We start from the raw sequence: 27744 nt of genomic DNA, 5'->3' as shown, positions 1-27744 counted from the left end.
ATGTTTTGGATGAAAACTGTGAAAATGAAGAGTGCTATTGACATCTGTAGGTTTTCTGTAAATTTGTGTCTTAAGTGCTGAGTTTGAGATTTCAATAGTAACATCCAAAAAGTTGATGGAAGGCTTTCCAATTTCAATTGTTAGTTGAATTCTGTCATTGCATTGGTTCAAGAACTCCCAGAAGTGCAGTAGTTCAGATTCCGTTCCTTTGAAAATGCCACCAGTAACATCGTACCACCTACGACTACTCCAGTTATACAACCACAAAGCAGAGTTCCTCTACAACCCAGAGACACTACTCCCGTACCAGAATCTTTTTTAGGAGGAGGAGAAAAACAAGACGAGGGAAAAAGAAAAGGCCGTCAGAAGACCAAACACTGAAGGAACCAATAATTGTAAACATTTCCTCCAAGGTGTTATCAAAATCAGAAATGGACACCCTTAATCTAGGTGTATCCTTTATACCTACTAATAATTCAACCTTATTTGAAGAAGAGGTTAATCTTTTTAAGTTGATTCGAAAAATGGAGCTCAAAATTTTCTTTGACAATCTGAATCCGGACACTAGAGAAAAAGAAAAATGTCCATTTTTAGAAATGAAGAATAAGAGTAATTTCCATCCTCAGGTTAACCATCCTTTGGTCAACTTATTCAAAACTAAAACAACTATGGCTCTGAAAAAATTGAAGTTCAAACCCTCGAGTAGACAAAATATCAAAAAACATCAATTGAATATCATTAAGAATTTAGCAGAAGATAATCAGATCACAATCAAAAAAGCGGATAAAGGAGGAGCCCTAGTCATTATGGATACCTTGTTTTACAATGAAGGATGCCTCAAACTCTTATCTGACCAAAACACTTATCTTAAACTGGATCATGACCCTATTACTAATATCAAGGAAATCATCAAAAATACAGTAGAAAAAGCGGAAGTACTGAACTGGATTTCAGAGAATACTAGCAACTTCCTTATCAACAAACACCCGGTCACTCCAGTGTTCTATGGCCTTCCGAAAATCCATAAACATAGAACTAACCCACCATTAAGACCCATTGTGGCAGGAACAGAAAGTATTTTCCAACCTCTTGCTATTTATCTTGACACAGCATTACAACCGCTAATACAGGAAACCAACACCTATATCAAAGATACTAGCCACTTTTTACAGAACATTAAAGATATTGATATGACGGAAACTGATCTCATCCTATTCACAATGGATGTGACTAGTTTATATACCTCAATTCCACACAACCAAGGCATTGATGCACTAGAATGGTTCCTCCTGAAACATCATGAAATCCAAATACAGAAAACCTTTGCCATTGAATTAATCAATATCATCTTGTTCAATAATTACTTCAGGTTCAACGGACAATACTTTTTACAAACTTCGGGTACATCGATGGGTTCCCCAGTGGCACCCTCCTATGCTAACATCTTTATGTACTTCTTTGAACACACCTATGTCTTGGAAAATCCAACGTGGAAAGGAAAAATCAAAAAGTGGTACAGATACATTGATGACATCTTTGGCATTTTCAAAGGAACGGAATCTGAACTACTGCACTTCTGGGAGTTCTTGAACCAATGCAATGACAGAATTCAACTAACAATTGAAATTGGAAAGCCTTCCATCAACTTTTTGGATGTTACTATTGAAATCTCAAACTCAGCACTTAAGACACAAATTTACAGAAAACCTACAGATGTCAATAGCACTCTTCATTTTCACAGTTTTCATCCAAAACATCTAAAAGAAAATCTACCGTATAGTCAACTCCTTCGCCTGAAAAGAATTACCTCAGAGGCGGATAAACTCCAAGAAGAATACTTGATTATGAAATCCCGTTTTGAAGATCGACATTTTCCAACTGTCCTCCTAAACAAAGCTATACTCAGAACAGAAGCACAGACTAGAACGGAATTGCTGACCATTAAACCCAAGGAAACCAAATCTAACTTGATACACTCACTGAAATACTCTAGCCAGAGCTTTCAGATAAAAAGGATAATTTACAAAAACTGGGATATCATTAAATCAGACCCACAGCTTAATCAACTGTTCCCAGAACCACCGATGCTTGCCTACAAAAGAGGCAGAAACTTTCGAGACAAATTAATTAAAGCCGAAAGAAGGAAAAAGTCCAATCAGTCATTTCTTAACAAACCAAAAAACGGCACTTTCCCGTGTCTGAATTGTCAGCATTGTTCGAATGTAATAAAGGGAGATCACATTAGACATGCCAACACAGGTAAAAAAATACTATTAAAACAATATGCCACCTGTGACTCAAAAAATGTCATTTATGCTCTACGCTGTCCTTGTGGACTGTACTATGTGGGTAAAACAGCCAGAAAAGCGAAAGAACGTTGGACGGAGCACAAATCTAACATCCGTACCAAAAACACAAAATCCCCAGTATACAGACATTTTAGAGACCACAAACATACTGTGGCCCAAATGAGAGTTGTGATTCTCGAAATTGTGCAGCCGCTTCCAAGAGGTGGTGATCTACAAAAAATCTTGTCACAAAGAGAATTATATTGGATACACTGCCTTGATTCACTTACCCCGTTAGGGATGAACGAAGAATACTACCTAGGCCCTTACTTATAATGTAGCATTTGTTGATACATCGTTGTTAGATTCCCGTTCTATTTCTATATAAAAAATGTTATGCCAATATTTTTCTAAAAAAGACTCGGATACCATGCTACAGTTTCCAGAAATAGAATGTGCATCCATGAGGAGCAGATATAAATGAAATTTGATAACAAACCGTCTGCAGAGGTTGCTCAGACTAATTAATTTATACAGTAATTTGGAATCGTTTAATGGTTGAATTTATGTTTATGTTTATGTTTTTGTTGATACATATCCTTACGTATCCAATACATATGTTTCCTTATGTTTACATGTACCCGAACCATCTTGTTTCGACATTCCACCTCCCATGCGGCCGTTGTATAGAATACCATACCTTCTTTAGTAAATACTTCAATTCCCGAGATTACACCTTTTTAAGATCAGGTATACTAAATTTCACATCTAGTCTTTGCTGAGCACTCTTTGACTCGCCTCCCTAAGGTTCACCATTTTGGTTTCTTTTACTTGAAAGACGCGGATGATACGTCACACGGTTGACGTACACCACGCAACCACTTGATCTTGGATACGTCAGTAAACATGATGAGATCTGTCCTACACATGCGCAACTCTTCCTTTTCCTAAATACGTCAGTAGACATGACAAGCTTTATCTACACATGCGCACTTAGGCTACTCACCGCGCATGTCACTTTGCTAACAAAGAGCATCACAGTCAGTATATAAAGAGACGCTGCACAGGGTGGACGCATCTCCAATCCGGCAGATGCGACAATCCTTGTAGCGCCTCCCTCCAAAATATTTCATGTAAGTACTTGTAGCCATCAGGTTTTCTCTAGATTAGATGCAGTCTATTTGAAATATTTATCTTTGTCTCTCTCTTCTCAGTTAAAAAATAGTAGTCGACAGACTTTGAACCTTTCTGCCGCAAACCTTCCGTGTTGGATGACAACCACTAGATGCACTTTGCAATCACCTTACTTTTACCGATCATTTTTTCTTAAGATACGTAAGTCTTCAATCCACCTACTTTCATTTAGAAAGTGCCAATTAGATAACCTTGTTTTCATTTTTTTAAAAAAACGCTTTTGTTGTTAAAAATTTCCATGTACAAATATAACTACGTAAACTCTTGCTCAAGAATGGAGGATGGGATCATAAGCAGATTTACCGAGCTGAATATAAACAACATTTGGTCTTCTTTATCTTTGTGTAAAACAAGCACACTACTATATGGTTTCCAAGTGTGTTTTTTTGTATTAATGAATATTTTTCTTAAATTACGATCACCTGTTTAAATGTGTTACTTTATGTTCAACGGATGACTTGTTGACGCTATTTTTGAGTTAAACTGAGATAAAAACAGAGATAAACTATATGTATGGGCTAATATAATTTGACTTATATCATCTCTTCACTTTGTAGAAAAATGAAACAATTGTGCCATTGCCCCTGAAGAAGAGTTGTACTCGAAACGCGTTGGGCACCACCATATGCTTTGTACAATAAAGAAAAGGATAATTTTACGAAAATCTCTGGTCTCCAGAAAATATTTGCATATTTGCTTACTTGTTTAAGGAAAATTATTTATGTATCATGAAACGTGTTTCTGTCATAATTCTCGTTTTTCCAAAAATTCTACCTAAAAGTTTATATGTGAACGAAATCCAGAAACTCTCTTGAGTTATTGTTCTGATTTTTTCAGATATTCGATAGTGTGCAGGGGACGGGAGTTCCCAAAGTGTTTTGGGAACAACCACACTTTTGTCTATTTTTGTCCAACCTAGATGCCAAGGTTGAGCTTTTCTCCCCCTGCACCTCAAATTTATCTTTAATCCCATTTATCTAACTTAGTTTGATGAGATAAAAATTTCATAAACAGGTGTGCCTCCTGGTTCTCTATATATCTTTCTTATTGGTTGTTTCCCCTCCTCGTTTGAAGGAGGGGTTGGCATCTCTTTGAACCTGCGCACCCAGACCCACTAAGTTATGTCTTTTTCTAAAATTAATACACTTACTGACAAATCTGCAACCACATTAGCCTTTTCAGATGAAGAAGCAACCAGAATACTTGGCCTAATCAAGGATACTAGCAAAGAAACATCTAGTATTGACAATCCTCAGAATTTGATCCAAAGACTAGAGAGGCTTATACGTAGAGAAATCTCCCAAAAACTCCATGCTACGACCCTAGCACAATATTTCAAAGCAAAAAGAATTCCTAGAGGATTGCGGATATATTTACGTCCTACTCTTTGTAAAGACAATAACGAATTTGTAAAACGTTGGGAACAAATATTGAACAAGTGCTCCCTGGATCTTATACTATTGACAATCGAAGAACTGTCAAAATCACTTACACAAATCAATCAGGAAATTGATGAAGTCTCCTCACAATTATCTAAGCTTAAAACTGCAGCAGAACTTCAGGCAATCCTGGAAGATACTAACAACAAATTGGATAACTATAAAAAAGAAATAGAACAGAGAAAGATCAGAAAGTTCAGACGTGACACCCTTGACTATGCCCGAGATATTGTCTACACCTGGCAAAAATTCTACAGTAATAGATCAACCAATTTTTCCCCAAGACAACCAAGACCAAGCCCTGTTAATAATACAGATAGCAGTGAAGTAACCAGTGGAGAACTGGAAGAGAGGCCTTCCACCAGTAACATCGTACCACCTACGACTACTCCAGTTATACAACCACAAAGCAGAGTTCCTCTACAACCCAGAGACACTACTCCCGTACCAGAATCTTTTTTAGGAGGAGGAGAAAAACAAGACGAGGGAAAAAGAAAAGGCTGTCAGAAGACCAAACACTGAAGGAACCAATAATTGTAAACATTTCCTCCAAGGTGTTATCAAAATCAGAAATGGACACCCTTAATCTAGGTGTATCCTTTATACCTACTAATAATTCAACCTTATTTGAAGAAGAGGTTAATCTTTTTAAGTTGATTCGAAAAATGGAGCTCAAAATTTTCTTTGACAATCTGAATCCGGACACTAGAGAAAAAGAAAAATGTCCATTTTTAGAAATGAAGAATAAGAGTAATTTCCATCCTCAGGTTAACCATCCTTTGGTCAACTTATTCAAAACTAAAACAACTATGGCTCTGAAAAAATTGAAGTTCAAACCCTCGAGTAGACAAAATATCAAAAAACATCAATTGAATATCATTAAGAATTTAGCAGAAGATAATCAGATCACAATCAAAAAAGCGGATAAAGGAGGAGCCCTAGTCATTATGGATACCTTGTTTTACAATGAAGGATGCCTCAAACTCTTATCTGACCAAAACACTTATCTTAAACTGGATCATGACCCTATTACTAATATCAAGGAAATCATCAAAAATACAGTAGAAAAAGCGGAAGTACTGAACTGGATTTCAGAGAATACTAGCAACTTCCTTATCAACAAACACCCGGTCACTCCAGTGTTCTATGGCCTTCCGAAAATCCATAAACATAGAACTAACCCACCATTAAGACCCATTGTGGCAGGAACAGAAAGTATTTTCCAACCTCTTGCTATTTATCTTGACACAGCATTACAACCGCTAATACAGGAAACCAACACCTATATCAAAGATACTAGCCACTTTTTACAGAACATTAAAGATATTGATATGACGGAAACTGATCTCATCCTATTCACAATGGATGTGACTAGTTTATATACCTCAATTCCACACAACCAAGGCATTGATGCACTAGAATGGTTCCTCCTGAAACATCATGAAATCCAAATACAGAAAACCTTTGCCATTGAATTAATCAATATCATCTTGTTCAATAATTACTTCAGGTTCAACGGACAATACTTTTTACAAACTTCGGGTACATCGATGGGTTCCCCAGTGGCACCCTCCTATGCTAACATCTTTATGTACTTCTTTGAACACACCTATGTCTTGGAAAATCCAACGTGGAAAGGAAAAATCAAAAAGTGGTACAGATACATTGATGACATCTTTGGCATTTTCAAAGGAACGGAATCTGAACTACTGCACTTCTGGGAGTTCTTGAACCAATGCAATGACAGAATTCAACTAACAATTGAAATTGGAAAGCCTTCCATCAACTTTTTGGATGTTACTATTGAAATCTCAAACTCAGCACTTAAGACACAAATTTACAGAAAACCTACAGATGTCAATAGCACTCTTCATTTTCACAGTTTTCATCCAAAACATCTAAAAGAAAATCTACCGTATAGTCAACTCCTTCGCCTGAAAAGAATTACCTCAGAGGCGGATAAACTCCAAGAAGAATACTTGATTATGAAATCCCGTTTTGAAGATCGACATTTTCCAACTGTCCTCCTAAACAAAGCTATACTCAGAACAGAAGCACAGACTAGAACGGAATTGCTGACCATTAAACCCAAGGAAACCAAATCTAACTTGATACACTCACTGAAATACTCTAGCCAGAGCTTTCAGATAAAAAGGATAATTTACAAAAACTGGGATATCATTAAATCAGACCCACAGCTTAATCAACTGTTCCCAGAACCACCGATGCTTGCCTACAAAAGAGGCAGAAACTTTCGAGACAAATTAATTAAAGCCGAAAGAAGGAAAAAGTCCAATCAGTCATTTCTTAACAAACCAAAAAACGGCACTTTCCCGTGTCTGAATTGTCAGCATTGTTCGAATGTAATAAAGGGAGATCACATTAGACATGCCAACACAGGTAAAAAAATACTATTAAAACAATATGCCACCTGTGACTCAAAAAATGTCATTTATGCTCTACGCTGTCCTTGTGGACTGTACTATGTGGGTAAAACAGCCAGAAAAGCGAAAGAACGTTGGACGGAGCACAAATCTAACATCCGTACCAAAAACACAAAATCCCCAGTATACAGACATTTTAGAGACCACAAACATACTGTGGCCCAAATGAGAGTTGTGATTCTCGAAATTGTGCAGCCGCTTCCAAGAGGTGGTGATCTACAAAAAATCTTGTCACAAAGAGAATTATATTGGATACACTGCCTTGATTCACTTACCCCGTTAGGGATGAACGAAGAATACTACCTAGGCCCTTACTTATAATGTAGCATTTGTTGATACATCGTTGTTAGATTCCCGTTCTATTTCTATATAAAAAATGTTATGCCAATATTTTTCTAAAAAAGACTCGGATACCATGCTACAGTTTCCAGAAATAGAATGTGCATCCATGAGGAGCAGATATAAATGAAATTTGATAACAAACCGTCTGCAGAGGTTGCTCAGACTAATTAATTTATACAGTAATTTGGAATCGTTTAATGGTTGAATTTATGTTTATGTTTATGTTTTTGTTGATACATATCCTTACGTATCCAATACATATGTTTCCTTATGTTTACATGTACCCGAACCATCTTGTTTCGACATTCCACCTCCCATGCGGCCGTTGTATAGAATACCATACCTTCTTTAGTAAATACTTCAATTCCCGAGATTACACCTTTTTAAGATCAGGTATACTAAATTTCACATCTAGTCTTTGCTGAGCACTCTTTGACTCGCCTCCCTAAGGTTCACCATTTTGGTTTCTTTTACTTGAAAGACGCGGATGATACGTCACACGGTTGACGTACACCACGCAACCACTTGATCTTGGATACGTCAGTAAACATGATGAGATCTGTCCTACACATGCGCAACTCTTCCTTTTCCTAAATACGTCAGTAGACATGACAAGCTTTATCTACACATGCGCACTTAGGCTACTCACCGCGCATGTCACTTTGCTAACAAAGAGCATCACAGTCAGTATATAAAGAGACGCTGCACAGGGTGGACGCATCTCCAATCCGGCAGATGCGACAATCCTTGTAGCGCCTCCCTCCAAAATATTTCATGTAAGTACTTGTAGCCATCAGGTTTTCTCTAGATTAGATGCAGTCTATTTGAAATATTTATCTTTGTCTCTCTCTTCTCAGTTAAAAAATAGTAGTCGACAGACTTTGAACCTTTCTGCCGCAAACCTTCCGTGTTGGATGACAACCACTAGATGCACTTTGCAATCACCTTACTTTTACCGATCATTTTTTCTTAAGATACGTAAGTCTTCAATCCACCTACTTTCATTTAGAAAGTGCCAATTAGATAACCTTGTTTTCATTTTTTTAAAAAAACGCTTTTGTTGTTAAAAAAAGTTCCATGTACAAATATAACTACGTAAACTCTTGCTCAAGAATGGAGGATGGGATCATAAGCAGATTTACCGAGCTGAATATAAACAACATTTGGTCTTCTTTATCTTTGTGTAAAACAAGCACACTACTATATGGTTTCCAAGTGTGTTTTTTTGTATTAATGAATATTTTTCTTAAATTACGATCACCTGTTTAAATGTGTTACTTTATGTTCAACGGATGACTTGTTGACGCTATTTTTGAGTTAAACTGAGATAAAAACAGAGATAAACTATATGTATGGGCTAATATAATTTGACTTATATCATCTCTTCACTTTGTAGAAAAATGAAACAATTGTGCCATTGCCCCTGAAGAAGAGTTGTACTCGAAACGCGTTGGGCACCACCATATGCTTTGTACAATAAAGAAAAGGATAATTTTACGAAAATCTCTGGTCTCCAGAAAATATTTGCATATTTGCTTACTTGTTTAAGGAAAATTATTTATGTATAATGAAACGTGTTTCTGTCATAATTCTCGTTTTTCCAAAAATTCTACCTAAAAGTTTATATGTGAACGAAATCCAGAAACTCTCTTGAGTTATTGTTCTGATTTTTTCAGATATTCGATAGTGTGCAGGGGACGGGAGTTCCCAAAGTGTTTTGGGAACAACCACACTTTTGTCTATTTTTGTCCAACCTAGATGCCAAGGTTGAGCTTTTCTCCCCCTGCACCTCAAATTTATCTTTAATCCCATTTATCTAACTTAGTTTGATGAGATAAAAATTTCATAAACAGGTGTGCCTCCTGGTTCTCTATATATCTTTCTTATTGGTTGTTTCCCCTCCTCGTTTGAAGGAGGGGTTGGCATCTCTTTGAACCTGCGCACCCAGACCCACTAAGTTATGTCTTTTTCTAAAATTAATACACTTACTGACAAATCTGCAACCACATTAGCCTTTTCAGATGAAGAAGCAACCAGAATACTTGGCCTAATCAAGGATACTAGCAAAGAAACATCTAGTATTGACAATCCTCAGAATTTGATCCAAAGACTAGAGAGGCTTATACGTAGAGAAATCTCCCAAAAACTCCATGCTACGACCCTAGCACAATATTTCAAAGCAAAAAGAATTCCTAGAGGATTGCGGATATATTTACGTCCTACTCTTTGTAAAGACAATAACGAATTTGTAAAACGTTGGGAACAAATATTGAACAAGTGCTCCCTGGATCTTATACTATTGACAATCGAAGAACTGTCAAAATCACTTACACAAATCAATCAGGAAATTGATGAAGTCTCCTCACAATTATCTAAGCTTAAAACTGCAGCAGAACTTCAGGCAATCCTGGAAGATACTAACAACAAATTGGATAACTATAAAAAAGAAATAGAACAGAGAAAGATCAGAAAGTTCAGACGTGACACCCTTGACTATGCCCGAGATATTGTCTACACCTGGCAAGAATTCTACAGTAATAGATCAACCAATTTTTCCCCAAGACAACCAAGACCAAGCCCTGTTAATAATACAGATAGCAGTGAAGTAACCAGTGGAGAACTGGAAGAGAGGCCTTCCACCAGTAACATCGTACCACCTACGACTACTCCAGTTATACAACCACAAAGCAGAGTTCCTCTACAACCCAGAGACACTACTCCCGTACCAGAATCTTTTTTAGGAGGAGGAGAAAAACAAGACGAGGGAAAAAGAAAAGGCCGTCAGAAGACCAAACACTGAAGGAACCAATAATTGTAAACATTTCCTCCAAGGTGTTATCAAAATCAGAAATGGACACCCTTAATCTAGGTGTATCCTTTATACCTACTAATAATTCAACCTTATTTGAAGAAGAGGTTAATCTTTTTAAGTTGATTCGAAAAATGGAGCTCAAAATTTTCTTTGACAATCTGAATCCGGACACTAGAGAAAAAGAAAAATGTCCATTTTTAGAAATGAAGAATAAGAGTAATTTACATCCTCAGGTTAACCATCCTTTGGTCAACTTATTCAAAACTAAAACAACTATGGCTCTGAAAAAATTGAAGTTCAAACCCTCGAGTAGACAAAATATCAAAAAACATCAATTGAATATCATTAAGAATTTAGCAGAAGATAATCAGATCACAATCAAAAAAGCGGATAAAGGAGGAGCCCTAGTCATTATGGATACCTTGTTTTACAATGAAGGATGCCTCAAACTCTTATCTGACCAAAACACTTATCTTAAACTGGATCATGACCCTATTACTAATATCAAGGAAATCATCAAAAATACAGTAGAAAAAGCGGAAGTACTGAACTGGATTTCAGAGAATACTAGCAACTTCCTTATCAACAAACACCCGGTCACTCCAGTGTTCTATGGCCTTCCGAAAATCCATAAACATAGAACTAACCCACCATTAAGACCCATTGTGGCAGGAACAGAAAGTATTTTCCAACCTCTTGCTATTTATCTTGACACAGCATTACAACCGCTAATACAGGAAACCAACACCTATATCAAAGATACTAGCCACTTTTTACAGAACATTAAAGATATTGATATGACGGAAACTGATCTCATCCTATTCACAATGGATGTGACTAGTTTATATACCTCAATTCCACACAACCAAGGCATTGATGCACTAGAATGGTTCCTCCTGAAACATCATGAAATCCAAATACAGAAAACCTTTGCCATTGAATTAATCAATATCATCTTGTTCAATAATTACTTCAGGTTCAACGGACAATACTTTTTACAAACTTCGGGTACATCGATGGGTTCCCCAGTGGCACCCTCCTATGCTAACATCTTTATGTACTTCTTTGAACACACCTATGTCTTGGAAAATCCAACGTGGAAAGGAAAAATCAAAAAGTGGTACAGATACATTGATGACATCTTTGGCATTTTCAAAGGAACGGAATCTGAACTACTGCACTTCTGGGAGTTCTTGAACCAATGCAATGACAGAATTCAACTAACAATTGAAATTGGAAAGCCTTCCATCAACTTTTTGGATGTTACTATTGAAATCTCAAACTCAGCACTTAAGACACAAATTTACAGAAAACCTACAGATGTCAATAGCACTCTTCATTTTCACAGTTTTCATCCAAAACATCTAAAAGAAAATCTACCGTATAGTCAACTCCTTCGCCTGAAAAGAATTACCTCAGAGGCGGATAAACTCCAAGAAGAATACTTGATTATGAAATCCCGTTTTGAAGATCGACATTTTCCAACTGTCCTCCTAAACAAAGCTATACTCAGAACAGAAGCACAGACTAGAACGGAATTGCTGACCATTAAACCCAAGGAAACCAAATCTAACTTGATACACTCACTGAAATACTCTAGCCAGAGCTTTCAGATAAAAAGGATAATTTACAAAAACTGGGATATCATTAAATCAGACCCACAGCTTAATCAACTGTTCCCAGAACCACCGATGCTTGCCTACAAAAGAGGCAGAAACTTTCGAGACAAATTAATTAAAGCCGAAAGAAGGAAAAAGTCCAATCAGTCATTTCTTAACAAACCAAAAAACGGCACTTTCCCGTGTCTGAATTGTCAGCATTGTTCGAATGTAATAAAGGGAGATCACATTAGACATGCCAACACAGGTAAAAAAATACTATTAAAACAATATGCCACCTGTGACTCAAAAAATGTCATTTATGCTCTACGCTGTCCTTGTGGACTGTACTATGTGGGTAAAACAGCCAGAAAAGCAAAAGAACGTTGGACGGAGCACAAATCTAACATCCGTACCAAAAACACAAAATCCCCAGTATACAGACATTTTAGAGACCACAAACATACTGTGGCCCAAATGAGAGTTGTGATTCTTGAAATTGTGCAGCCGCTTCCAAGAGGTGGTGATCTACAAAAAATCTTGTCACAAAGAGAATTATATTGGATACACTGCCTTGATTCACTTACCCCGTTAGGGATGAACGAAGAATACTACCTAGGCCCTTACTTATAATGTAGCATTTGTTGATACATCGTTGTTAGATTCCCGTTCTATTTCTATATAAAAAATGTTATGCCAATATTTTTCTAAAAAAGACTCGGATACCATGCTACAGTTTCCAGAAATAGAATGTGCATCCATGAGGAGCAGATATAAATGAAATTTGATAACAAACCGTCTGCAGAGGTTGCTCAGACTAATTAATTTATACAGTAATTTGGAATCGTTTAATGGTTGAATTTATGTTTATGTTTATGTTTTTGTTGATACATATCCTTACGTATCCAATACATATGTTTCCTTATGTTTACATGTACCCGAACCATCTTGTTTCGACATTCCACCTCCCATGCGGCCGTTGTATAGAATACCATACCTTCTTTAGTAAATACTTCAATTCCCGAGATTACACCTTTTTAAGATCAGGTATACTAAATTTCACATCTAGTCTTTGCTGAGCACTCTTTGACTCGCCTCCCTAAGGTTCACCATTTTGGTTTCTTTTACTTGAAAGACGCGGATGATACGTCACACGGTTGACGTACACCACGCAACCACTTGATCTTGGATACGTCAGTAAACATGATGAGATCTGTCCTACACATGCGCAACTCTTCCTTTTCCTAAATACGTCAGTAGACATGACAAGCTTTATCTACACATGCGCACTTAGGCTACTCACCGCGCATGTCACTTTGCTAACAAAGAGCATCACAGTCAGTATATAAAGAGACGCTGCACAGGGTGGACGCATCTCCAATCCGGCAGATGCGACAATCCTTGTAGCGCCTCCCTCCAAAATATTTCATGTAAGTACTTGTAGCCATCAGGTTTTCTCTAGATTAGATGCAGTCTATTTGAAATATTTATCTTTGTCTCTCTCTTCTCAGTTAAAAAATAGTAGTCGACAGACTTTGAACCTTTCTGCCGCAAACCTTCCGTGTTGGATGACAACCACTAGATGCACTTTGCAATCACCTTACTTTTACCGATCATTTTTTCTTAAGATACGTAAGTCTTCAATCCACCTACTTTCATTTAGAAAGTGCCAATTAGATAACCTTGTTTTCATTTTTTTAAAAAAACGCTTTTGTTGTTAAAAAAAGTTCCATGTACAAATATAACTACGTAAACTCTTGCTCAAGAATGGAGGATGGGATCATAAGCAGATTTACCGAGCTGAATATAAACAACATTTGGTCTTCTTTATCTTTGTGTAAAACAAGCACACTACTATATGGTTTCCAAGTGTGTTTTTTTGTATTAATGAATATTTTTCTTAAATTACGATCACCTGTTTAAATGTGTTACTTTATGTTCAACGGATGACTTGTTGACGCTATTTTTGAGTTAAACTGAGATAAAAACAGAGATAAACTATATGTATGGGCTAATATAATTTGACTTATATCATCTCTTCACTTTGTAGAAAAATGAAACAATTGTGCCATTGCCCCTGAAGAAGAGTTGTACTCGAAACGCGTTGGGCACCACCATATGCTTTGTACAATAAAGAAAAGGATAATTTTACGAAAATCTCTGGTCTCCAGAAAATATTTGCATATTTGCTTACTTGTTTAAGGAAAATTATTTATGTATCATGAAACGTGTTTCTGTCATAATTCTCGTTTTTCCAAAAATTCTACCTAAAAGTTTATATGTGAACGAAATCCAGAAACTCTCTTGAGTTATTGTTCTGATTTTTTCAGATATTCGATAGTGTGCAGGGGACGGGAGTTCCCAAAGTGTTTTGGGAACAACCACACTTTTGTCTATTTTTGTCCAACCTAGATGCCAAGGTTGAGCTTTTCTCCCCCTGCACCTCAAATTTATCTTTAATCCCATTTATCTAACTTAGTTTGATGAGATAAAAATTTCATAAACAGGTGTGCCTCCTGGTTCTCTATATATCTTTCTTATTGGTTGTTTCCCCTCCTCGTTTGAAGGAGGGGTTGGCATCTCTTTGAACCTGCGCACCCAGACCCACTAAGTTATGTCTTTTTCTAAAATTAATACACTTACTGACAAATCTGCAACCACATTAGCCTTTTCAGATGAAGAAGCAACCAGAATACTTGGCCTAATCAAGGATACTAGCAAAGAAACATCTAGTATTGACAATCCTCAGAATTTGATCCAAAGACTAGAGAGGCTTATACGTAGAGAAATCTCCCAAAAACTCCATGCTACGACCCTAGCACAATATTTCAAAGCAAAAAGAATTCCTAGAGGATTGCGGATATATTTACGTCCTACTCTTTGTAAAGACAATAACGAATTTGTAAAACGTTGGGAACAAATATTGAACAAGTGCTCCCTGGATCTTATACTATTGACAATCGAAGAACTGTCAAAATCACTTACACAAATCAATCAGGAAATTGATGAAGTCTCCTCACAATTATCTAAGCTTAAAACTGCAGCAGAACTTCAGGCAATCCTGGAAGATACTAACAACAAATTGGATAACTATAAAAAAGAAATAGAACAGAGAAAGATCAGAAAGTTCAGACGTGACACCCTTGACTATGCCCGAGATATTGTCTACACCTGGCAAGAATTCTACAGTAATAGATCAACCAATTTTTCCCCAAGACAACCAAGACCAAGCCCTGTTAATAATACAGATAGCAGTGAAGTAACCAGTGGAGAACTGGAAGAGAGGCCTTCCACCAGTAACATCGTACCACCTACGACTACTCCAGTTATACAACCACAAAGCAGAGTTCCTCTACAACCCAGAGACACTACTCCCGTACCAGAATCTTTTTTAGGAGGAGGAGAAAAACAAGACGAGGGAAAAAGAAAAGGCCGTCAGAAGACCAAACACTGAAGGAACCAATAATTGTAAACATTTCCTCCAAGGTGTTATCAAAATCAGAAATGGACACCCTTAATCTAGGTGTATCCTTTATACCTACTAATAATTCAACCTTATTTGAAGAAGAGGTTAATCTTTTTAAGTTGATTCGAAAAATGGAGCTCAAAATTTTCTTTGACAATCTGAATCCGGACACTAGAGAAAAAGAAAAATGTCCATTTTTAGAAATGAAGAATAAGAGTAATTTCCATCCTCAGGTTAACCATCCTTTGGTCAACTTATTCAAAACTAAAACAACTATGGCTCTGAAAAAATTGAAGTTCAAACCCTCGAGTAGACAAAATATCAAAAAACATCAATTGAATATCATTAAGAATTTAGCAGAAGATAATCAGATCACAATCAAAAAAGCGGATAAAGGAGGAGCCCTAGTCATTATGGATACCTTGTTTTACAATGAAGGATGCCTCAAACTCTTATCTGACCAAAACACTTATCTTAAACTGGATCATGACCCTATTACTAATATCAAGGAAATCATCAAAAATACAGTAGAAAAAGCGGAAGTACTGAACTGGATTTCAGAGAATACTAGCAACTTCCTTATCAACAAACACCCGGTCACTCCAGTGTTCTATGGCCTTCCGAAAATCCATAAACATAGAACTAACCCACCATTAAGACCCATTGTGGCAGGAACAGAAAGTATTTTCCAACCTCTTGCTATTTATCTTGACACAGCATTACAACCGCTAATACAGGAAACCAACACCTATATCAAAGATACTAGCCACTTTTTACAGAACATTAAAGATATTGATATGACGGAAACTGATCTCATCCTATTCACAATGGATGTGACTAGTTTATATACCTCAATTCCACACAACCAAGGCATTGATGCACTAGAATGGTTCCTCCTGAAACATCATGAAATCCAAATACAGAAAACCTTTGCCATTGAATTAATCAATATCATCTTGTTCAATAATTACTTCAGGTTCAACGGACAATACTTTTTACAAACTTCGGGTACATCGATGGGTTCCCCAGTGGCACCCTCCTATGCTAACATCTTTATGTACTTCTTTGAACACACCTATGTCTTGGAAAATCCAACGTGGAAAGGAAAAATCAAAAAGTGGTACAGATACATTGATGACATCTTTGGCATTTTCAAAGGAACGGAATCTGAACTACTGCACTTCTGGGAGTTCTTGAACCAATGCAATGACAGAATTCAACTAACAATTGAAATTGGAAAGCCTTCCATCAACTTTTTGGATGTTACTATTGAAATCTCAAACTCAGCACTTAAGACACAAATTTACAGAAAACCTACAGATGTCAATAGCACTCTTCATTTTCACAGTTTTCATCCAAAACATCTAAAAGAAAATCTACCGTATAGTCAACTCCTTCGCCTGAAAAGAATTACCTCAGAGGCGGATAAACTCCAAGAAGAATACTTGATTATGAAATCCCGTTTTGAAGATCGACATTTTCCAACTGTCCTCCTAAACAAAGCTATACTCAGAACAGAAGCACAGACTAGAACGGAATTGCTGACCATTAAACCCAAGGAAACCAAATCTAACTTGATACACTCACTGAAATACTCTAGCCAGAGCTTTCAGATAAAAAGGATAATTTACAAAAACTGGGATATCATTAAATCAGACCCACAGCTTAATCAACTGTTCCCAGAACCACCGATGCTTGCCTACAAAAGAGGCAGAAACTTTCGAGACAAATTAATTAAAGCCGAAAGAAGGAAAAAGTCCAATCAGTCATTTCTTAACAAACCAAAAAACGGCACTTTCCCGTGTCTGAATTGTCAGCATTGTTCGAATGTAATAAAGGGAGATCACATTAGACATGCCAACACAGGTAAAAAAATACTATTAAAACAATATGCCACCTGTGACTCAAAAAATGTCATTTATGCTCTACGCTGTCCTTGTGGACTGTACTATGTGGGTAAAACAGCCAGAAAAGCGAAAGAACGTTGGACGGAGCACAAATCTAACATCCGTACCAAAAACACAAAATCCCCAGTATACAGACATTTTAGAGACCACAAACATACTGTGGCCCAAATGAGAGTTGTGATTCTCGAAATTGTGCAGCCGCTTCCAAGAGGTGGTGATCTACAAAAAATCTTGTCACAAAGAGAATTATATTGGATACACTGCCTTGATTCACTTACCCCGTTAGGGATGAACGAAGAATACTACCTAGGCCCTTACTTATAATGTAGCATTTGTTGATACATCGTTGTTAGATTCCCGTTCTATTTCTATATAAAAAATGTTATGCCAATATTTTTCTAAAAAAGACTCGGATACCATGCTACAGTTTCCAGAAATAGAATGTGCATCCATGAGGAGCAGATATAAATGAAATTTGATAACAAACCGTCTGCAGAGGTTGCTCAGACTAATTAATTTATACAGTAATTTGGAATCGTTTAATGGTTGAATTTATGTTTATGTTTATGTTTTTGTTGATACATATCCTTACGTATCCAATACATATGTTTCCTTATGTTTACATGTACCCGAACCATCTTGTTTCGACATTCCACCTCCCATGCGGCCGTTGTATAGAATACCATACCTTCTTTAGTAAATACTTCAATTCCCGAGATTACACCTTTTTAAGATCAGGTATACTAAATTTCACATCTAGTCTTTGCTGAGCACTCTTTGACTCGCCTCCCTAAGGTTCACCATTTTGGTTTCTTTTACTTGAAAGACGCGGATGATACGTCACACGGTTGACGTACACCATGCAACCACTTGATCTTGGATACGTCAGTAAACATGATGAGATCTGTCCTACACATGCGCAACTCTTCCTTTTCCTAAATACGTCAGTAGACATGACAAGCTTTATCTACACATGCGCACTTAGGCTACTCACCGCGCATGTCACTTTGCTAACAAAGAGCATCACAGTCAGTATATAAAGAGACGCTGCACAGGGTGGACGCATCTCCAATCCGGCAGATGCGACAATCCTTGTAGCGCCTCCCTCCAAAATATTTCATGTAAGTACTTGTAGCCATCAGGTTTTCTCTAGATTAGATGCAGTCTATTTGAAATATTTATCTTTGTCTCTCTCTTCTCAGTTAAAAAATAGTAGTCGACAGACTTTGAACCTTTCTGCCGCAAACCTTCCGTGTTGGATGACAACCACTAGATGCACTTTGCAATCACCTTACTTTTACCGATCATTTTTTCTTAAGATACGTAAGTCTTCAATCCACCTACTTTCATTTAGAAAGTGCCAATTAGATAACCTTGTTTTCATTTTTTAAAAAAAACGCTTTTGTTGTTAAAAAAAGTTCCATGTACAAATATAACTACGTAAACTCTTGCTCAAGAATGGAGGATGGGATCATAAGCAGATTTACCGAGCTGAATATAAACAACATTTGGTCTTCTTTATCTTTGTGTAAAACAAGCACACTACTATATGGTTTCCAAGTGTGTTTTTTTGTATTAATGAATATTTTTCTTAAATTACGATCACCTGTTTAAATGTGTTACTTTATGTTCAACGGATGACTTGTTGACGCTATTTTTGAGTTAAACTGAGATAAAAACAGAGATAAACTATATGTATGGGCTAATATAATTTGACTTATATCATCTCTTCACTTTGTAGAAAAATGAAACAATTGTGCCATTGCCCCTGAAGAAGAGTTGTACTCGAAACGCGTTGGGCACCACCATATGCTTTGTACAATAAAGAAAAGGATAATTTTACGAAAATCTCTGGTCTCCAGAAAATATTTGCATATTTGCTTACTTGTTTAAGGAAAATTATTTATGTATCATGAAACGTGTTTCTGTCATAATTCTCGTTTTTCCAAAAATTCTACCTAAAAGATTATATGTGAACGAAATCCAGAAACTCTCTTGAGTTATTGTTCTGATTTTTTCAGATATTCGATAGTGTGCAGGGGACGGGAGTTCCCAAAGTGTTTTGGGAACAACCACACTTTCATCATCTTTGGGTATCCATGCCTTAGACACATGGATCAACCTCCCGCATAGCCCCTTTGTGGATTTCCTTCAAGATCGCCCATCATAAAACAGCACTCCCCGTCAACCCAGTGCTTTACACACATCTGAGGTTCCCATGGAGGGGAGGTCATGACGAATAAGCCTTAGTGAGCGGCAGGCACACTTTTTGGATGGGGGCTTAGTTGATTCTGGAGGTGGCACATTTATAAATGTCAGATGGGCATCAGGAACAACCAGAACTGCCGAATGCAAAGAGGTCAGTGAACAGACGCCCCTCCATGATGGTGGGAGGTGTAGGTACGTTTACTGCCCACACACCCAATACACATCCATTAATGCTGTTGTGCCTTTTGTCAGATGAGCGGAAAAGAGGTTTTTATTGCAATGAATGCTTGTTGCTTTAGGTATGGTGACATTTCTTCAGAAACAAAAATAATAATCCACTGGTATTGGTACTTTTGTGGCCTTCTCACTTAACTCAATCCATGTGTACTTTGGCACATAATTCCCCATATCCTGCCACATTTCAGATTGATACATGTCACTACATCCTCTGAGAACCCCAATAAGCCCCATGCGGAACAGCACACTGCTACTGCCACCGATCTATCGTTGGAAAACAATGCACCTTCCATTTTCAGAAATAGTCTTATTTTACAATGGGGTTGTTCTATATTCTTTGCACACTCTTCTTCATGTCTGTCTGTTACTACTGCTTGGATTGTGTGCCCTTGAAAAATACTTTGTACTCTGCACAGAGCCAGGTGTACTGAACATTGGGGCATTTATTGAGGTATAAGCAACTCAGGTGCAGCCTGTCGTGTGAGGTATCAAAGAGCATATATAGCAGCTCTCGTTTGACCTTGCAATCCACATTTCGCATACATGCTCTCCATCTCGGGTGGTGCACATCCGCCATGGTATTCAGAATCACACCCTAGTACTGATTATATTCTATCTCTGCCTCCGTTTCCCTCCTTATTTCAGTCATTCCCAAATGTACATCTGTGTCATTCCCCTAGCCACCTTTATAATGCCCCAACCATATAAAATAACCCAAAAGAAACAGTACATAAAAACAGAGAACAATACAGCATATAAAACATAACATATATATTACACAATGCTTGGAATCTTGAACCTGCAGAGGGGTAGAATAAAGAAATGCAGAAAAATCAACACTTTTCATCATATTATAATGACTCATCAATTGTAACATTGTAAGAAAACGGGATGCGAAGTATACTGTTACATCACTTTGTAACTTGTTCATTTTACCCAGAAGGTGGAGCGGTACTGGGTGCTTTCCATACATCAGACAAGTGAACCCAGTACTACACTTATTCACTCAGACTGCAAACAGGCTGGCAAAGACTACTGTAAAAGCTCCCTGAAATTGTCGTTCATGCCAGCACCACACAAAGTTTGCACAAAGATCTGGGCAGTTACAGTTGTGGCACTGGTAAGCTCACTGGATCGGCTGATGATGTCTCAGCTGTATCTTCTTTCCTAGGAGCAATATGTTCAGACAAGATCTTAATACTTTTGGTTAGCTCCCTACAAATACCCCTGAAACTCCTCCCCCAATAATTCTGCTGCTCTATGAGCCTCTGATGCTGTGCTTGTAGGTGTGAGAGGGGAATGCATTCTTCACCCTGTCACTATCTTGCGCGGGGACAAGTGGTGATCCTTACTTGGCTGCGTTCTCAAACTAAACAAAGACAGAGGGAGACAATGCAGCCAATTCCTCACTAATGTAGTGCATATTTCATACAGTCTTGCTTTTAACACTCCGTTCTATTTTTCAACAACTCCATTGGCCTGGGGATGGTACATTGAGCACAGGTTATGCCATATCCCTAATATAGATGCAATTCCTTCAAAAAAATCATTAAAAAGTGAGTCCCGTTATCAGACTTTAGGACCTCACATTTCCCCCAGCGAGGAAAAACCCCCTGTACTAGAATTGTAGCGGCTGATTTAGCATCTGGCTGTACGCAAGGACCAGCTTTAATCCAATAGGAGAATGGACAAACCACAACAATAAGATAACTGAAATTACTACACCTGTTTAACATGTCCATGTAAGAGTGGAGTTTCCGGAAGGGTCCAGTTGAATGGAGCAATGTGCTGTGCAACATCCTGAGTGTGTGTCCTGCACTGTAAAGATGAAAAGTAGTACGATTCACTGCAAATACCTTTATATATTCATGCAAGTTTGGGACAAACCAGTCCTCCTGAACATCAGATGCAATATGCTGTTTAGAACTATTTTCAGGGTAATGAAGTTGTTCAAGAGAAACCATGAACAACTCCTTTGGCATTGCTACTTTACCTGTAATGTTTTGTCTCCATATCATATCAGTTGGTGAAAGTGAGCACTCCCTTTTAACCCACATTTCTTTCTCATCCTGGGGTGACTGGCGTTGTAGTTAAAAAATGTGTGTGAGTGGTACTGCTGTATATGGTATTGCTAACTGCAACTGTTGAATTGCCATCTCAGGATATGTGGTAACTTCTGGTTCTCGCTAAAGCACTGCTTCTTTGGTGGCCTTATCTTCTGCAAGATTGCCGAGTGTAACAGGGTCTGTATTTTGGGTGTGGGTGGTGCATTTAACCATTGCCACCAGTGTTGGATGGGACAAAGCGTAAATTAGACTCTGCAGCAAATCCGCGTGCTGCACAGGTGTACCATCAGAACTCCTAAACCCTCTCCTTTTCCATCTGTACAACCATAAGTGAATGGTGGTGGTCACGTACGCAGAGTCAGAGTATATGGTCGCTAAACATCCTTGGTATGCTTCTAATTCTTCAATTAATGCAATCAATTCTGCTACCTGTGCCAAATAGCGTGTTGGTAACCTCTTTTGAACTACAACCTCATACTCTCCATCTACAAGGCCCACCACTGCTGCACCTGTATGCCTCTGTCACGTCTCCTGATCAATCATCAATGACCCATCAATGATGAGGACCTCCCCTTCCTCAAGTTCATCCTCTCTTGCTCGTATTCATATGTAAAACAGTCATGTACCTCCTATTCTTGCAGGACAGTTATTGCAATAATTGTGACAGGGTTTACTGTGCAACACCTCACAATGTGAATGGATGGGCTTGACAAAATAACTTCATACGCAGAGGCCCTTTGTGTGGTTAGAGTGGATTTGGATCATTCAAGAATTGGAAATGCTGCATGCTCTACATATAGTGTCACAGAGCAATCCATGGTGATTGTTGAGGAATTTTCAATTGCTAGAACCTGTTTACAAGGGAACAGACCCTACATCACTGTATCTAATATGTCACTGTAGTATGCCTGGGGGATGTTTGCTGATTCAACACTGCAGTCATGACCTGACGATTAGAATGTCAAAACAAATACAATTATTTCATGTAATCAGGGGTTGCTAGTACAGGTGTGTTTGTATAGAAGTCTTAATTTTGTGCAAACATGTAATCATTTCTCCTGTCCATGTAAGTGTTCCTTTGCTTTTCTGTACTTCCTTCAGTCCTTGTAGCAAAGGTTTTGTGCAACTAGAATCATCCAAAATCCATGCCCTACAATAGTTACACAACCCCAAAAGCTATTGCATTTCCATAAATGTGTTTGCCGTAACTCTTTTTCCCGCAGATGATATTACCTGTCCCAAATATACTACTTCCTTCTGACAGTACTGCATTTTATCTTTGTCTATTTTGTACCCTTTCTCTGCAAGCAGTGTCAGCAGTGTCACTTAATCTTTTCTACACTGGTCTTCAGTCGTGCTGCACAACAGGAGGTCATCTACATACTGAATGGTGATACTCAGTACATGTATGTTGCTCAAGTCCATATGGAGTACTCTGTTGAAACGTCTGGGGAACTCACAGTACCCTTTGGGAAGTCTGGTGTATTGGAACCTTTTCCTGAGATAGGTAAACATAGTGAGGTTTTGAGAATCAGGGTGCAATGGAATAGTTAAGAACACATTTTTTCACATCTATCACAATGAAATTGGTGGCTTCAGTTGGTATATTGCAAAGAATCATAGCAGGGCGCGTTACTAATGAGAATTCAGCCTCTACAATATTATTCAATGGTGAAGTCTTGGCTCATCCTCCAACTCGACCCCTTTGCTTTTTTGACATGATATATATCGCTGTGTAGCATGGGTACACTGAAGGTACTATGATACACTATTTCCATAGTGCCACAATCGTCTCATGTATTTCCTCATCTGCTCTCAGTAATGGATGCTGTCACACTCTAGGTAACACTGTGCCCTGCTTCAACATGATACATACTGCTCCTTTGCTCTTCATGAGCCCTACTTCATGGGCATTGTCAGTGCATAAGGTGCTGGGAACCTTTCCCATATCTTCCTATACCTATGCAGGCACAGTCTTAGCAATATGTATGGCGTAAGGTACATTTCTATGCTGAATCACTATTTGGCACAGGATGTAGATCTCAAATATCATGTCACCATCACTGTCAATATCTTCAAACAACTGTCCATCTGCCACCCCACTTAATGGCCGTGGTGGGCCAATACATAAAATTGTATGCCACTCATCTCCCTCCTCATTAGTCCCTATTAACACTACCTTGTAGTACGCAATCATCACTGCCTCAAAGTCTAGTGTGATAATGGTACCCAGAGCATGATTTTAGGGAACTGCTTGACTAAGCAAAAATTCAGAGGGCATTTTCCATGGTTTGTTTCTGATTCCTGACACCCAACTCAACAACATTGTCACTCCATATATGAAAAAACCTGGGTCCAAAGGTATTCCTCTAATTGCAGCATTGCTATGCAATGCTTGTGTTACTGCCAGAACCCTAGAATAACAAATTCCTCGTTGGGAATGCACTGCCCCTTCTCCTGTGAACGGGATCATCATGTTTAGCTTGCTTAGCGGGTCCTGCCTAACAAGTCACTGGTATTTCAGTTGAAAACAATATTGTCACTAACACTTCCTTGGTACCTACCTTGATGGGTAAATCTTCTGTAAGTGGAACTGATGTTATTGCCCCAGAGAAACTCTGTGTGTCCACTAACTACCCTGGTAAGGGGAAGCGCCTGTCCTTTATGCATGATTTTGTTGCACCTGTATCAATCATGAACACAAATGATTTGTGACCTATTTCCACATCTACCAGGTGTTCCACTTCCGGATTTGCAGTGATTGACAGGACTGGACATGTCAGGGCCATCTTTGAGCTGTCCAAATCTGAATAGGTGTTCAACCCTGGGAAAAGGAAAGGGTTACTGGACACAACACTTGCCCCTGTATGATGCATCACTGAACTGTGCAGCAAAGCATTTCTGGCCCATAGTTGGGGCACTAACTGCGGTGTGTGCTGCTGTGCATACACTGGTGTTCCACTTGGTGCTGGGGGTAGCATCCGTTGTGTTAATGGCACCTGAAACAGATACTGTGATGGTTGCCCCTGATGGGGCACCTGAGCAGGGTGTGGGCCATAGGTCACTCTGTAGCATCATTCCCAATGACTGATGATATGTAGCTGGGACTGCCAGTCCATTGGACTATGAGTGGGGATCATATGAATTTGCTAGTATCCGTCTACATTCTCACACAAAATGGCCCATTCTCCCACATGACCAACACGGTCCTGGTCCTCCAAATCTCTGCCCCACACCCCAAATACTCCTCCTCTGCCTCCTTGAAATCCCCCTCTCTTTTGTTGATAACCTCCCTGATAATCTCAGTTATCAGGAAAACCTTGATACCCTTCTGTCCACTCCAGTGCCATTCGTGCGTCCACCTGCCCTACAGTCAGGCTTGTGGTCACAGCTTGTTCTGTACTCAACTTTGCTAGTTTCTTCTGCACTAACTTTGCTTCAGTCTTTTGTGCATTATCCTCTACTTCCTTCTCCTACAATGGTGTACTATTACTGCTTGATTATCTGTCCATCTATTGGCCTCAATCCCCACTACTTTGTCCAAATCTTTTGGTACATCCTTTGGGAGCCCTTCTTTAACATGTGATAATATATTGCTATCTTTCTCTCCCATGGTTCCCCTGTCTCAGCTCTCCACATCTCCTGAATTATTAATATATTGTGCAATTTCACAGTGCATGCCACAATCCAATATATGTCCGACGTTAATGCCTCCCATACTTTGACCCAAAATCATTAAAGTGTGCTCCATCATGATTATCATTGCCAATTCGTACCCTGGGGAATCCTGCTTTCCTCCAAATATTTTCTGCTTGGTCTCCTAACAATGCAGTGAGCAAACTTTTCATATCTCCCACCGCTAGTGTAATGCCCGCTGTGTGCTTTTCAAGTGCATATATCCACTTGCCTGACACTGCAGTGATTGGCAGTAGTGCCTTCATCAAATTGTTTCTATCCATGTGTGGCCACGGCACATATTGTGCTCGTTCGGGCTTTTATGTAACAATCAAAGCTGTGTTCCCATCTATTTGGCTGGTACTGTTCTCCCCCCTCTTCCTTTTTGCTACCGCCAAGCGACCTGGTCATGCTCTGTGTCTTGGACCCCATAAACTGTCTACTCTTGGTGTCACCCAGGTGGTATCTCTTTCCCCTGCTCCTCCTTTGTCATCCACTCCTCCTCCTCTGCTACTCCTGCATCTATGTCTGTTCTAACTGACTCATAATCATAATCTAAACTGTAAGCACGCTGTAGGCCCGCTCGATGCGCTTCATCATTGTGCCCAACATCCTTCACGTCAATGTGTATTTCTACAATTGCTCTACTGTCAATTTGAAATAGAATATCCCCTGCTCTCCATTCATCTGTACCTATTGGATCTGTTTGCCCCTCTCCCTGATCCAGCATGACTCATGCAAGCTCTGTCTCTGTCCATCAAAGAGATCTTTCTAACTCTTTTTGAGTCCTGTTCTCGGTTTCTATAACTAATGGGTCGCATGTCGCATTCGCTGATGGAGCATTCAGGACTTTTTAATATGTGGCCGGGGCTCCCTGCTACGGGGCTGCAGGGGGCATATAGTCAGGATTAGTATAACCTGTGGCTGCTTGCATGGGGTAACACCTCTGTGAGAGTGGCGGAGCTGTGGAATTTGTAGGGTTATTACAGGATGCAGGAGGTACACAAGGTGTGAGGGTGACACAAGCTACTGCGATAACACTTTCGATTCCCTTAGGGCAGGGGTGCACAACTGATTTTGACAGATGGCGGAAAGTACCTTACATGAGGGCTATAGTGGGCCGAAAAGTAAATGTGGGCGGGGCGGTAGGCGGGGCGTGGCAGGAGGCTTTTTCAACCCCCAATTTGTATTAAACACATGGAAAAAGAATATGTTTTTGAGGGGTAATGATTTTTATTTGCATTTCAAACTTACATTTTGTACTACACATTTTCCATGGTTATAATTTATTTCTATTTAGTTATTGTATATCGTCTGTTTAATTAAATTATATATATTTTATTGACCCTTGATTGGACATTCCGTTATTTTGGACTGCTATAATTTGCTGTTTGGGTTGCCCAAGAGGAGTATGGCCTTTGTTGAGTCAGGTTTCCTCAAAAAGCAAAGGATGTACATCTCCTAACTGTGCCTGTTTTTGCTTTATTATTGGGTTCACTCTTGGAGTGCAACACTATGCCCCATGGCTCCCACCCCCAACCAAACACTATGCCCCATGGCCCCCTCACCACCCCCAACCAAACACTATGCCCCATGGCTCCCTCAACCCCCAACCAAACACTATGCCCCATAGCCCCCCACCCCCAACCAAACACTATGCCCCATGGCCCCTACCCCTCAAGCAAACACTATGCCCCATGGCCCCCTCACCCCCAATCAAACACTATGCGCCATGGCCCCCTCACCCCCAACCAAGCACTATGCCCCATGGCCCGCTCACCCCCAACCAAACACTATGCCCCATGGCCCCCTCACCCCCAACCAAACACTATGCCCCATGGCCCCCTCACCCCCAACCAAACACTATGCCCCATGGCTCCCACCCCCAACCAAACACTATGCCCCACTCTAAAACAAGCACCCATACAGACCCGAACCCCCCACCCCAACTCCGAACCCCCAACCCCCCAAATCAGCACACTCTCAAACAAGCACCCATACAGACCCAAACCCCCCACCCCCCAACTCAGCACACAAACTCTCAAGCATGCACCCATACAGACCCAAA

Source organism: Ambystoma mexicanum, chromosome 8 (genome assembly GCF_040938575.1).
Source record: "Ambystoma mexicanum isolate Mex_15411 chromosome 8, UKY_AmexF1_1, whole genome shotgun sequence".
Lineage (NCBI taxonomy): Eukaryota > Metazoa > Chordata > Amphibia > Caudata > Ambystomatidae > Ambystoma > Ambystoma mexicanum.
This window is presented reverse-complemented; position numbering follows the sequence as displayed.